At 42.7% G+C, this 13,894-nt stretch overlaps 1 long non-coding RNA gene across 1 annotated transcript; it reads left to right on the forward strand.

The window, feature by feature from the left end:
* Window positions 1-8,852: 8,852 nt before the first annotated feature.
* Window positions 8,853-13,218, forward strand: LOC135099216 (uncharacterized). Its single transcript, XR_010267788.1, has 3 exons — window positions 8,853-9,357; window positions 11,388-11,445; window positions 13,030-13,218. It is a non-coding gene; the product is annotated as an uncharacterized LOC135099216 (long non-coding RNA).
* Window positions 13,219-13,894: the final 676 nt, after the last annotated feature.

A 13,894-nucleotide genomic window follows, 5' to 3' on the forward strand; every position in this document is an offset into this window, starting at 1 on the left:
CTGCATCTGTGTCTTTCATTCACTTGTTGACTCCTCTATCTATCTCTCCACCAGTTTATCCTATTCACTTACTCGTATTTACATTTATCAGTCTCTCTCCCACCGCCCCGCCTCCCGCGCCCTCCCACCCTCGACCACATCGCACACACCATACACTTACCGATTTCAAACTCTGTCTATTACTTTCTCAAGCTGTCTGACTCGCAATCTACCTACCATGTCATTGTACCTCTCTCTCTCTCTCTCTCTCTCTCTCTCTCTCTCTCTCTCTCTCTCTCTCTCTCTCTCTCTCTCTCTTCCTACCCACCCATGACTCTCTCTCTCCCTTCGCTTCTCCTTCCCACCAGTAATTCTCTCCCTCCCACCATAATTCTCTCTCTCCCTCTCTTCCTCTCCCTCGCTCCCTTCACAGTCTCCCCTCTCCCTCCTCTCCCTAGGTCAGATACATCACAATAATTGCCCTTGCCTCACAGTTTCTCCTTTTAAGAACATTTTACAAAATAATAAAAGGACCTACGAGGCCCCTTTTTTCCTCCTCCTCCTCCTCCTCCTCCTCCCCCTCAGTTAAAAGAGAGTAGCCTGGCTTGAAATATCGCCGCTTTGTGTTTGACTAGCCAATGTTTCACTCCACGTGCGCCTCGCTCCAAGACGCTGCCACACTAAGCCTTAAACAGCCGCCGGAGACTCAGGCGCGGCTAGACAGGGCGTAAACAAAGATTAAATCAAGCTTATGGACTTTGCATGTAACACTCCTTAGCCCCCCGACGCTACGCTGCGAGGGTTATTGGGCTTATTACGTGTTATTAAGGGTGTCCAGAAGAGTGATTTGGGGTTATGTCGTTATGATAAAGGGTTTGGTGTAGAAAAGATGGGTATACTAGACGATAAAGGGCTTAGGTGTTGGATTAAATCAGGGTTATGTACTTTGAACGCTACGAGAGTCAGTGGGCTCGTCTGGGCTTATTAGGAGAGTGATTTGAGCTTGTGTGGTTATGATAAAGGGTGTGGTGAGGGAAAAAAAGGGATGTACAAAAGGAAAGAAAAGGTTGTGTTGGGTTACATCTTTGCATACAACTCTCCTTAGCCCTGTGCCGCTAGCTACGAGGGTTATTGGGTTTGCTTTGGCTTATCTGGGCTTATCAGGCTTGTTAGAGCTTGTTTGGGTTTCTTAAGGTGGTTCAATAGTGATTTCAGCTTATCTAAACTAGTTAGGTCTCCTTAGGGCTGTCTGGTAGTGATCTGAGCTTGTGTGTGTGTGTGTGTGTGTGTGTGTGTGTGTGTGTGTGTGTGTGTTAAAGGAGATCATTTTTCTTGGAATGTTCAGAAATAGACTGAAGGAAGAGAAGGAAGGAGGAGAGAGAAGTTAATCGAGAGAAGTTTTGATGGGATGGCCTTGAATAGACTGAGAGAAGGAAGGGCGGACAGATGGTGGTGGTGGTGGTGGTGGTGGTGTATAGGGGAGAAGGGAAGCAGTTTGCGTAATGTAGAGAGAAGAAGAAATGATGTTTGGGTTTAATGGACACAATGAATCAAATAAAATATTATAGAGAGAATTGGAAAATATATTATATGTATGAATGTTTTCCCAATAGTTTATGGTGAAAATGTGAGGAAAATCACAATATTTTATCATAATGCAAAAATACGAAAATTGATGTGAATTCACACACACACACACACACACACACACACACACACACACACACACACACACACACACACACACACACACACACACACACACAGAGAGAGAGAGAGAGAGAGAGAGAGAGAGAGAGAGAGAGAGAGAACCACAGAGAGACAGAGAGAGGGAGGGAAACAAACAGACAGAAAAAAAAAAAAGTCAATGAACTTACCCCAAAAGATACATAAATAAAGTTACTGAAAGACAAAGAAAGCAATTAAATTCAATCACAAGAAGAAGAAGAAGAAGAAGAAGAAGAAGAAGAAGAAGAAAAAGGGGGAGGAGAAGAAGGAGGAGGAGGAGGAGGAGGAGGAGGAGGAGGAGGAGGAGGAGGAGGAGGAGGAGGAGAAATGAGAAAGGAGAAGAAAAAGAGGAAGAAAAGAGGACTGGAGATTGAAAAGCACTAAATGAAAAAAAGAACAGACAAGTGAGAGAAAAGGAAACGAGAAAGATGAAAAGAGAAGAAGGAATAGGAGAAAAAGAAAACAAGAAAACAATAAGATGAGAGCGGCGAAAACAAGGAGAAAAAAAAAAAAAAGGAAAGGAAGAAGACGAGGAGGAGGAGGAAGAGGCAGAATAGCGGAGGAACATCAAAAGTCCCGATCCTCCTTCCCTCCTCCTCCTCCTTTTTCTCCTCCCTTTCGCTCTTTGGTGGTGGTCCTCATTTGATACGCCCCTTGACTCCCAGCCCTGTGAGAGGAGGAATAGACAAAGGAATATACAAAGGAAGGAGGAGGAGGAGGAGGAGGAGGAGGAGGAGGAGGAAGAGAGATGACATAGAAGTCAATGATATTCTATGTAAGTTAAGGAAGATAATAATAGTGATAAAGAGAGAGAGAGAGAGAGAGAGAGAGAGAGAGAGAGAGAGAGAGAGAGAGAGAGAGAGAGAGAGAGAGAGAGAGAGAGAGAGAGAGAGAGAGAGAGAGAGAGAGAGAGAGAGAGAGAGAGAGAGAGAGAGAGATGGTAAACAGTGAATGAGTGATAATCGTCTCATTATAATAAACGTCGTTCTCTCTCTCTCTCTCTCTCTCTCTCTCTCTCTCTCTCTCTCTCTCTCTCTCTCTCTCTCTCTCTCTCTCTCTCTCTCAACAATGGCCACAACATTCTCTTTTTTTATAGATATCAAACCTTTCCTCCCTTCTTCCCTCCTCTTCTTTCCTTCCTCCCTCTCTCCCTCTACTCCTTCCATCTCTCCTCTCTTCCCTCCTTTCTTACCCCCGTCCATCTCTCCTCTCCTCCTCCTCCATACCTCCCTCTCTCTCCTTTCCTCTCCTCCCTCCTTCCCTCCTCTCTCCCAGGCCGCGTCTCGACAGCACCACCTTACTCCTCCTCCTCCTCCTCCTCCTCCTCCTCCTCCTCCTCCTCCTCATTCTCATCCTCCTCCTCCTCCTCCTCCTTGCAGACAGAGATTAAAGATGGCGGTCTAGAGGAAGCCATTACGGAGTGTTGCTACATCCTCGAGGCATCCCTAATTATCCTCTCTCTCTCTCTCTCTCTCTCTCTCTCTCTCTCTCTCTCTCTCTCTCTCTCTCTCTCTCTCTCTCTCTCTCTCTCTCTTCCCCCAAACACGACTGTGAATTTTAATGTAAACGTAATACATCCAAGCAGGCACGTGAAAAACTTGTGAGTTTGCTTGGATAGTTACTTGCTTTTTGACGTCCATATTAATGAGCTGAAAAGGAAAGTGATGGGTGTTTTAATGTATGTAAGTATAATTAGTGAAAACCCAGATAAGGACAGCAGGATCATGGTGACACAGGCCCTTGTATTAACCTTAATTAACTGTTGTATTAGAATATGGGGACTACAAATGATGCATTAATGTCTGGTGTGCAAAAGTTACAGAATGCTGCAGGAAGGGTTGCCATAGGTGGAGTTAAGAAATATGATCACGTGTCTCCATTTTATAAAGAACTCCAATGGCTACGAATAAAGCACAAACATGTTTTACAAGTGGCTACAACAATATTTAAGATTTTACGAGGGTTTTATTTAAAATGGTTTTTTTATCACTATGTAACAGGCAAGCTATCACCAGTAGCGTCACAAGACACAGGCACAGGTTGCTTGTACCGCGCACCTACACACACACTGCTAATAGACGCACTGTCATATTGGGGCCCAGAGTGTGGAACTCTCTCCCGCTCTCCCTCACACAGGACACATCTATACCCGCTCTCCCTCACACAGGACACATCTATACCCGCTCTCCCTCACACAGGACACATCTATACCCGCTCTCCCTCACACAGGACACATCTATAATCTCTTTTAAGGCTGGACTTTAAAAAAATTGTTTTAACCGAAAATATATTTAGTTAGGTTTGTTTTATCTTGTTTAGTTTTTTTTGTTTTAAGTGTACTTGTATATGTACGTTAACTTTGCATTTTTGTGGTGCATCTATTATAGACGAGTGTTCCACAATTGTATTGTATTTATATTATTACATATCACCGGTATTTTGTCATATTTGTATACTTGACTAATGTGTAATAACCACTTTGGTAGATAATTTTAAACAATCTCTCTCTCTCTCTCTCTCTCTCTCTCTCTAAGACCACAGCGGTTGGATTCAAATTAATTCATTTTCTTGAAAGCCGGAGACCGTTAGGGCCGTTAAAGACCGTTAGGGACGTTAGGAGGGAGGTGGTAAGTTGAATAACGACTGACGATGTCAAGAAAAAGAGGAGGAGGAGGGGGAGGGGAAGGAAGAGGAGGAGGAGGAGGAGGAGGAGGAGGAGGAGGAGGAGGAGGAGGAGGAGGAGGAGAAGGAGGAGGAGGAGGAGGAGGAGGAGAAAGAGGAGGAGGAGGAAGAGAAGGAGGGGAAGGAGAAGGAAGAGTGGGAGGAGGAGGACGAGGAGTGATGAGGAGGAGGATTTGGAGAAAATGAGGAGGAGGGGGAGGAGGAGGAATGTAAAAGGACAACTTCAAAACAGCATATTAATTTACAATAATATTCATAAAAAAAAAGAAAACGTAAAACATAAGACAACAAAATATTAATAAGAAAGGCAGAAAAAAAGGAAGAAAAATATAAAAATGAAAACAATTACAAAGCTTGAAAAAAAAAAAAGTTATTATGAAGCTTTAAGGGAACATGAGATAAATTAATGAATTAAAATGATAGGTGGAAATAAGCAGGCATGTTTGACACAGGGACTGCCACGTGTAGGCCTGATGGCTTCTTGCACCAACCCTTACCTTGTTATGTTCTCAATTACCAAAATAAAGAGAAACTGTCGCAGGATGACAGGTAAGAGACAAGAAGAGTGAGGAAAATAAGACGTAGGAAACATAACCAAACCTTCTTGTTACCATTACAGTGTTAGTAAAGAACGTCCACCAACAAGGAATTTTAGAAGTATTGTAACGAAAGGTGGACAAAATTAAGATGCCTGACTTCTCTTTGAGTGACGAGGAAGGACGGAATCAGGAACGAATACATCAAGGAAGATATTTTATTTATTTTTTCTTTTTTACTTAAGGAAAAAAAAAAAAAAAAACAATCATCGAAAATTGAAGGCTAAGTGTCTTGAAACCTGCATGAAAACAACTGTCAAGATTACGAGAAGCTGTCACAACCTGGTAGATAAGAGACAGGGAGAGAAAAGTAACGCATGGAACATTATACAACCTACTTCCCATCACAGTATTACACTAAAATTCACGTCAGGAAAGCTTCATTTTGACAAAGACTTTAGAAGCATTATAACGAAAAGTGGCTGAAATGAAAAACGATGCGACTTTATCAAAGAGAGACGAAGCGGAATATCAGGAACACATCACAGGCACAACACATGTACAGCGGTGTGGGCCAAGGCTAGACAGGCAACACTGAGCTAGTTTGGGCGTGTCAGAAGGAGAGACGAGGAGTGGGGGAGAAGGATGCTGGAGGTGGCGAGAGAGAGAGAGAGAGAGAGAGAGAGAGAGAGAGAGAGAGAGAGAGAGAGAGAGAGAGAAAGGGGGACCTCTTTGTAATGGGTGTGACTGAGGAAGGCACAGAAGACTAAGCACGTTGAAGAAGAAGAAGAAGAAGAAGAAGAAGAAGATAATGAGAAGCGTTAATTAAGAAAACACCAATAATTATGAAATACAAAGCCAATTAACCGTTAAGAGAAAAAACTAACAAACTCCACCAAATGAGAAATGAAAATAAATAAAACTATGAAATTTTATTAAACATTCAGGAAGGAGAGAGAGAGAGAGAGAGAGAGAGAGAGAGAGAGAGAGAGAGAGAGGGGGGAGGGAGAGGGAGAGAGACTAACAAGCCACCAGGTTACGAGTCCCAGAACCAGTTGGAACATAAGAAAATAAGGGAAGCTGCAAGAAGTCATGAGGGCTACACGTGACAATCCTTGCATGAAACATACCTGCCTATTTTCACCCATCAGACCCATCTTAACCTACGCCTCTCTAAGGAATGTATGTAAATTTAAAAGCTTCCAGACTAGTACTGTATAATCGGCACAGGATCATCCACTCCTTCATTGTTCCTTCAGGTAGATAAATGTGTAAGCCTGCGGAATTTAATTGTGGAAATCTTGATGAATGATATGCATGGGAACAGCAAACAGTGGCAAGCCGGATCACTTAATCAATCAATCTCCACCTTGACGTGGCGCCAGGCAAGCGTGAACCATCTCTCCTCTAACTAAACAAGGATGACCTAAGCAAAATTCTCAGGGTCAGTAATCAGGATAGGACAAGAAATAATAGGTGATGAATGATGAAGTCAGATTAAAAAAATAGTTAGATAGGAACTGTGGTGCCAGGCAAGCGTGAACCATCTCTCCTGAACTAACTAAACAAGGGTGACCTAAGCAAAATTCTCAGGGTCAGTAATGAGGATGGGACAAGAAATAATAGGTGATGAATGATGAAGTCAGATAAAAAAAAAAAACAGTTAGATAGGAACTGTCCCAACCCGGATAAATGATGAACCTGGGGAAGGTGGACTGTAGGAATCCGTGTCCCAGGGTGAGGGATGCCACGCACCCACCAGGCTCACTAGTACACAGATGAGCGCTGGACAGTCTAAGAGCGTGTAAATCTCCAGTATCACTAACAACACACACACACACAAACATACTAGTATTTCCCCATAAAGCCTAACCTCTCCACCGCCAGCAGATTTCTCGCAGCGTCAATGAAGCAAATGAACCATTAGACAGCACAGGAATGACTTGACTCGCGTAAAGAAAACCAGACGGAAAATGACTGCACCAGGTAACTAAGCGGCCACATCTTCCTATGTCGTATTATCGTAATATCTCCTCGTAAATGTAAGTCTTCTTTCTCTTTTCGTCTCTTACTCTTCTATTACATTTTCTTTTATATCATCTTCGTCCCGTATCTCTCTCTCTCTCTCTCTCTCTCTCTCTCTCTCTCTCTCTCTCTCTCTCTCTCTCTCTCTCTCTCTCTCGCTCTCTCTCTCTCTCTCCCCTTCGTAAACACCAACCTTTCCTCCGCCTCTCGCTCTTCACGTATTTTTACTTTCTGAAGATGAAAGGAGGAGAGAGAGAGAGAGAGAGAGAGAGAGAGAGAGAGAGAGAGAGAGAGAGAGAGAGAGAGAGAGAGAGAGCTGAAGATAAGCATAACAGGAAAAAAATTACAATGAGTGATGACATAGTTAGTGACAATTGGTAAGCCAACACAAGAGTAAGGAAAGCACGCAGTGTCAGACACGTGTTGTCTCGCTCTGTCTGCAATTTTTTTTTGTTTTTTTTTCAAGAGGAGCTCTGTAAGTTATGACCTTGAAAAACGTTTAACTTCTCCCCATTACAGCAAAGTTTTGGAGCATATGGTACTTGTACGCGTGGCCTCACCGCTCACCTCCTCCTTACTGTCCTTTCATTAATGACTTGTAATTAGTACATTCATATCCCAGACCACTTAATTTGTAATTTTCTAGATTTAATTTCTTGATGTCTTGAAACTTTAACTATATATTTTATTTGTAACTTTTTTTTATTTCAACATTACTAGTATTTCTATGCAATTTTATATTTTTTTCGACGTATGACATTAGGTGTTGCTGTGCCACGCAAGAAAATTTGAACCACTTCTCTGGCGCAGGGTAATAACAAGGCTGAGAAAGGCCCACTGAAGGTACAAGTCCCCAAAAGAGTAGTTAAATTAAATGGTGCGAGGAAAAAACTAAGGTGGTGTTCTCAGTAGGTGGTGCGTGACATCCCTCACTCAGGCAGGCAGGAACACTGAGACACCAGGGATTCCACACCTTGCCTTCCCTTGTCTCCTCGCTTGTTAACCCGAGGGATAAGTATTAACAGTATTCTCATAACAATAAACCATGCTCAAGAGTGTTTCTCCTGTTCATAATGTTGAAATATTTTTAGCCTGTCACTAGAGCCGTAAAAAAAAGTATATATATATATATATATATATATATATATATATATATATATATATATATATATATATATATATATATATATATATATATATATATATATATATATATACGAATGACTTCAAGAGCCTTTTAAGTGTAGTGGAGTGTTTGAGAGTACAGGCCTTAGTGCTCATCGTCTCACACTTGGTGACTGATTCCTGCTCAGCTTCACCACGTCCCTGGCATCACGACCCTTGCAACACGCCTCCTCCTTCACCTTTCCCTCTTCCTGCCCCCTCCTCCCTCTCACTGCTGTCACCCCCTTCAAGATACATCCGAGATACAGCAATACATGTAACAGTGATTTATGCAGACGTCTGAAGCACTGAAACACTAAAACATTGAAGAAGCAAGTTGAAAGATCGGGTGAAATAATGAAAAGGAAAGAGTTAACGAGTTAGTGAGGTGGTTAGCCTGCTCTGCGCGACTCGGTGTGAGCAGACGTCATCACTGAACAGCTGAGCGGGGAGGGAGGGAGGGAGCAAGATGGAGTTTGTTGTTTTAAAATATAGGTAGCAAGTTATTGTTATTTTGTTTATTTATAGAAATGAAAATGAGTGAACGTGACGATGAAAGACCAAGAAATAGAAGGAGAACAACACAGAGGAGGAGGAGACAAGACAAACATGACAATAATTCAGTAGGAAAACTTCAACTGGAGCTGTTCCTACCGGCCGCCACTACTTGCCTGGCTGGAAGTATACGGTTACTTCACATCACCTCACCTCACCTCACCTCACCACACTCACCTCAGTCAGCCTGCCAGCACCTCACTCGTGTCCTCGCCTTCACGCCGCCACTAAAGTCACTTCCCACACGCAGCACAGACCAGTACTTTCCCTGCGACACTCGCTCTTCCTCTTCCTGACACTCTGCACCCTCCACTCCCTTCCTCTACCCTCCCTCCACCAGCGCTCCCTCCCTCCACCAGTTTTCTAGTTCCGTGTTATATTTCAGTGAATAAACGAGTGACATCAGTTGTAAATATTTGACCCACACTTACCAAACAAATAAAAGATTTAGACCTCCACTGAAATGTTCATGATTACACAGAGATTACCCAACTTTGCGTGACAGGCAGGCGTGACGTGTCCAAGGGAGGGGAGGAGTGAAGGGAGGGTCAGCGGAGGAATACAGGGTGGGAGGAAGGAAGGGGAAGCAGATGGAGGAGATCCACTCACAGGATTCTGCGTTGTTGATTTGTGTGTGGAAGTATCGTGGGTTTTGCCTGCCTCCATTGTTGCTCGTCTGCTGAATTAAGTGTCACAGAGAGAGAGAGAGAGAGAGAGAGAGAGAGAGAGAGAGAGAGAGAGAGAGAGAGAGAGAGAGAGAGAGAGAGAACACGGCTGCAAGACACCACCAGTGACACCATCACCACCACCATTACTATTACCACCAACACCATTCCTTCTTCACAGATATCCACACCACCACCACCACCACCTCCACCACCGCCACCCACATCATTACCACCACCATCGCCATGACTATCACCACTATCACCACCACCACTGTTCCTGCCTCCTAGTCCATTATCTCCGCCACCACCACCATCACCACCACCACCATCCGATTAAGGAACACAAGACAGTGCACCAGATATTAATGAAAGCGCGCCATTATACCCTGTCATTAATTGTTGCCTCCTCTAATGACCCATCAACGCCATTACATTCTCCTCCTCCTCCTCCTCCTCCTCCTTGTATCTTCTTTCTCTCCACCTCTCTTATTTTTCTCTTTATCTATCTTCCACCTCCACCACCACCATTTCCACCATTACCAACACCTCCTCCCGCTACATCAATTAACTACCTAATCACCACCACCCCGCCACTGGCTCCTCCCTAACAGGATAATTGGCGGCCGCTAATTGGCTGAGAGTTAGGCAGTTAGCGGAGCATTATCTTAACCTCTGGGTAAAGGGAGGAGGAGGAGGAGGGAGGAGGAAGAAGAGGAAAGGTTGAGCGTGTAAGAATGATGATGAGGAGGAAGAGGAAAAGAAGGAAGAAGAAGAAGAGGAGGAGGAGGAGGAGGAGGAGATAAAGCCAAGGTGTTTATGAGGACCTGGAATGAAAAGAACGAAGGTGAACGATGAGGAGGAGAAGGAGGAGGGGAAGTAGAAGGAAGAGAAGAAGAAAAAAGGTGTATTAGTGTACTGGAGGAGGAGAAGGAGGAAGAGTAAAAATGAACGATAAGAGGAGAGAAAGAGGAGAAGGAAGAGGAGAAGGGATCAACATAGAGTAGGAAGAGGAAGAGGAATAAGGATGAACATGGACAAGAAAATGAAAATGAAAGAGAAGAGGAGGAGGAGGAGGAGGAGGGAGGAAGGAGGAATCATATTAATAAAGGGAGAAGAGAAAGAGAAGTAAAGATGAACAATAAGAGACGAGAAGGAGAAGGAGGAAGAGGAGGAGGAGGAAGGAGTAAGGATATCAGTAAAAGAGAAGGAGGAAAGGAATCACGGATGAAGGAAAGAGGAAGAAGGAAATAGGGAGAAGGAAGGGAAAAGGATGAACACTGAGGAGAAGGGAGGAGGAAATAGGGGAGAGAGAGGCGGTGATTCTATGGGCGATATAATACTATAGCGATATGTTAGGACACGACCCCCACTGAGGGACAGAACTACCCCCCCTACCTCTCTCTCTCTCTCTCTCTCTCTCTCTCTCTCTCTCTCTCTCCGCTACTGCGCTGTTCAGTGTCAGTTCGTAGTGTTCTTTGTTATATGTAATTTTTGCTGCTTAGAAGAATGTAATGGTTTAATTTCTGGCAGATTTGTTATATCGTATGAGGTGACAGATAGATTTATTGTAATGATAATGTCTGGGTTCTCTGTCTTACTCATCTTCCGTCTCCTGTCTTTCTGTATTTTCATCACTTCCGCTTTTTATCTTCTACAGTGTTTCAGTATCCTTATTTTCGCTTTCTGTTTCCTATGTTCTTTTAGTATTTCGATCACTTTCTCTTCTTGTCTCCTATCTTTTGTATTTTCATCTATTTCTGTGTCTATTTTTCCCACTGCCTTCATCGCCTCCACTTTCCATCCATCAATATTTTCATCGCCTCTTCTCCTCCTACGATGTACTTTAATGTATTACTATATATTTAAGTATAGGTTAAGATAGGCTATCTTGATTTACCCCGCTTTAAACTTGTATCATCATAACTTAAGTGCATCAAACTTTCTCAGTAAATTGTTAAACTACTAAACTGACAATGACACACAGAAGTCCGGAGGTGTGTTCCTGATGACTTGTTCAGTAATGTGGTGGTTTCCCGTGCTCGGCTTGCAGGTTGGAATCTTTGCCACGGTGCCTGTCTCTCTGTGCTCAGGTTTATTGGAGCTCTCAGGTGAGTTGCTCGGTGTTTCAGTGTATTGAATCTTATGGTGGTGCAATACAAGGGTGGTGGGTGTGACAAGAAGTACATTTTAGATGATAGATATAATAGTAACTTGCTTCTGAGTCTTCTACGAGAAATATGTAATGAATAGGATAACTTGACGAGATGGTGGAGAGAAAGAACGAAAACGATGATAGATGTACTGCATAATTAATGAATCGATGAGGGTGATGGCTGTAACAAGAAGTATATTTCAGATAATAGATATAATAGTAACTTGCTTCTTCGGTTACTACAAGAAATATGTAATTAATAGAATAACTTGACGAGATGGTGGAGGGAAAGGATGAAAAGGATTACAGAGGCAGTGAATACTGAATGAAGCAATGAGGGCGATGGGTGTAACGAGAAGTACATATCAGATAACAGATATAATAATACCTTCAATGTGAGGCTACGTAAAGGATGTGTGCTATTAATGTGATAACTACACGTGAATGTAAGGCTACGTAAAGTATGTGTGGTATTAATGTGATAACTACACGAAGACTAAAGAGAAGTATTGTGGATGCACTGAAGGAACACCAGATGAAGGTTGTAACAAGCATATTTCTGACTATTGATCAAATAATAGCTTAAGTGTGAAGAGTTGGTGGAAGATAAGTAGTATTGTCTTGCTAACCTGACCAGCTGTTGACGTTATGAAGCAGGAATTCTCTTTGATCACGAGAAAAACTGTTCATTTTTCAATCTGTTTGTTGCTATTAATACTGCTTCGTTCTTTCTGCAGTAATTGTTACTTTAGGTGTAGTGGTCATGACTCATACTGATCATAATGGTAACTGCTGAAGCAACAGTAGTAATAGTAGTAGTAGTAGTAGTAGTAGCAGTTGTTGTTGTTGTTGTTGTTGTAATAATAGTAGTAGTAGTAATAGTAATAGTAGTAGTAGTAGTAGTAGTAGTATATAATTGGATCAAGTATACAGGTCTATTGAGCAGAAAAGTTGTATTACAAAGGATTACACACGCGCGCGAATAAATACAGGATGTCCCTCGAGTTACATACTTCGGGATCTGATAGTTCAAGTAATTCCAAGTCGAAAATATTTTATTCACATACTTCGGGATCTGATAGTTCAAGTAATTCCAAGTCGAAAATATTTTATTCACATACTTCGGGATCTGATAGTTCAAGTAATTCCAAGTCGAAAATATTTTATACCCAAATGCTGTGTTTTGCTTTATTTTGCAAGAAATGGACGTGTAAGTTGTGTGTGTCGGGAACCGCTCGCCTTGCCTCCGGCCTCCTTCCTTCCCTCCCTGGCTCGCTACGTAACGAGTGGCGCCGCGCAGCATCAAGTGATCATTTTTGTGTACAATCTATGCAGTCAAAGCCTTACAGGAAACTCCAAATGATAAATTATTTTTTTTGTATGAGTCATTGAAGAAAATGTACATGTAATACAGCAATGTAGTGGTTGTTAAGTGCTACATTTTTAAACATACGTGGCAAGGCACCAGCTTCATGACGGCTGCCCAGCGTTCCTGCCTCTCCCGTAAAGATTATTTAAATTATTTTATATTCTTTTAAAGTGATACTGTGTTGAGCTGCTCCAGTACGTTCAGCTGCTGCATCAGTACTGAAGAAACGTCCTTTCTCACCAAGAAGCAGACACATTCTGTAGAACACTGCCATCTGGGTGTCCTCTGTCTGGATGCCTGCGTCTTTATCCTCCTGCACCAGCCCGGGCATTCCCACCACAGAATGAATATCATGTCCGAATACTCACTGTTACTGAATGTGAAAGGCACCTTCACCGTAGCGAAGAGTTGCACTTTGGCAGCCACCTGATGGGGCGCCCTGTCACTTACATGTCAAAGCGTAAACAGTTGGCGGGATGAAAGTTGCTGTGTGTTGCCATGTATGATTAAAAGAAATAGACTTAACCACTATATTGCTGTGTTACCTATACATTTTCTTCACTGACACATACAAAATTTTAGCGTTGTCATTTTCTGTCTCCTGTATGGCTTTGACTGCAGAGATTGTACACAAAAAAAACAAATAAATAAATAAATAAAAAACTGCAGCGCGGCACCACGAGGACTTAGCGCGCCAAGGCGGGAAGGGAGGAGGAGGAGGCCTATCCCCCCACCCCCTGCAACACAACATGTTAATTTCTGGCAAAAATAAGCAAAACACAGCATATGCCTATAAAGTATTTTCGACTTAGAATTACTTAAAACTATCAAATCCCGAAGTATGTCCCTTAACTCGCGGGACAATATGTATATATAAAGAGAGAGAGAGGGGGGGGTGGGCGGAGTGGGGGAAAGGGTAGAATCGGAAAATGATGGAAAGGAAGCATGATGAATGAAAAGAGAAAGAAAAGGAAAATAATTACAAGGGGGAAGATAATGAAAATCGGAATAGAAACGAAGAAAGGAAACTTGATGG

This window comes from Scylla paramamosain, unplaced genomic scaffold (genome assembly GCF_035594125.1).
Source record: "Scylla paramamosain isolate STU-SP2022 unplaced genomic scaffold, ASM3559412v1 Contig111, whole genome shotgun sequence".
Classification (NCBI taxonomy): domain Eukaryota; kingdom Metazoa; phylum Arthropoda; class Malacostraca; order Decapoda; family Portunidae; genus Scylla; species Scylla paramamosain.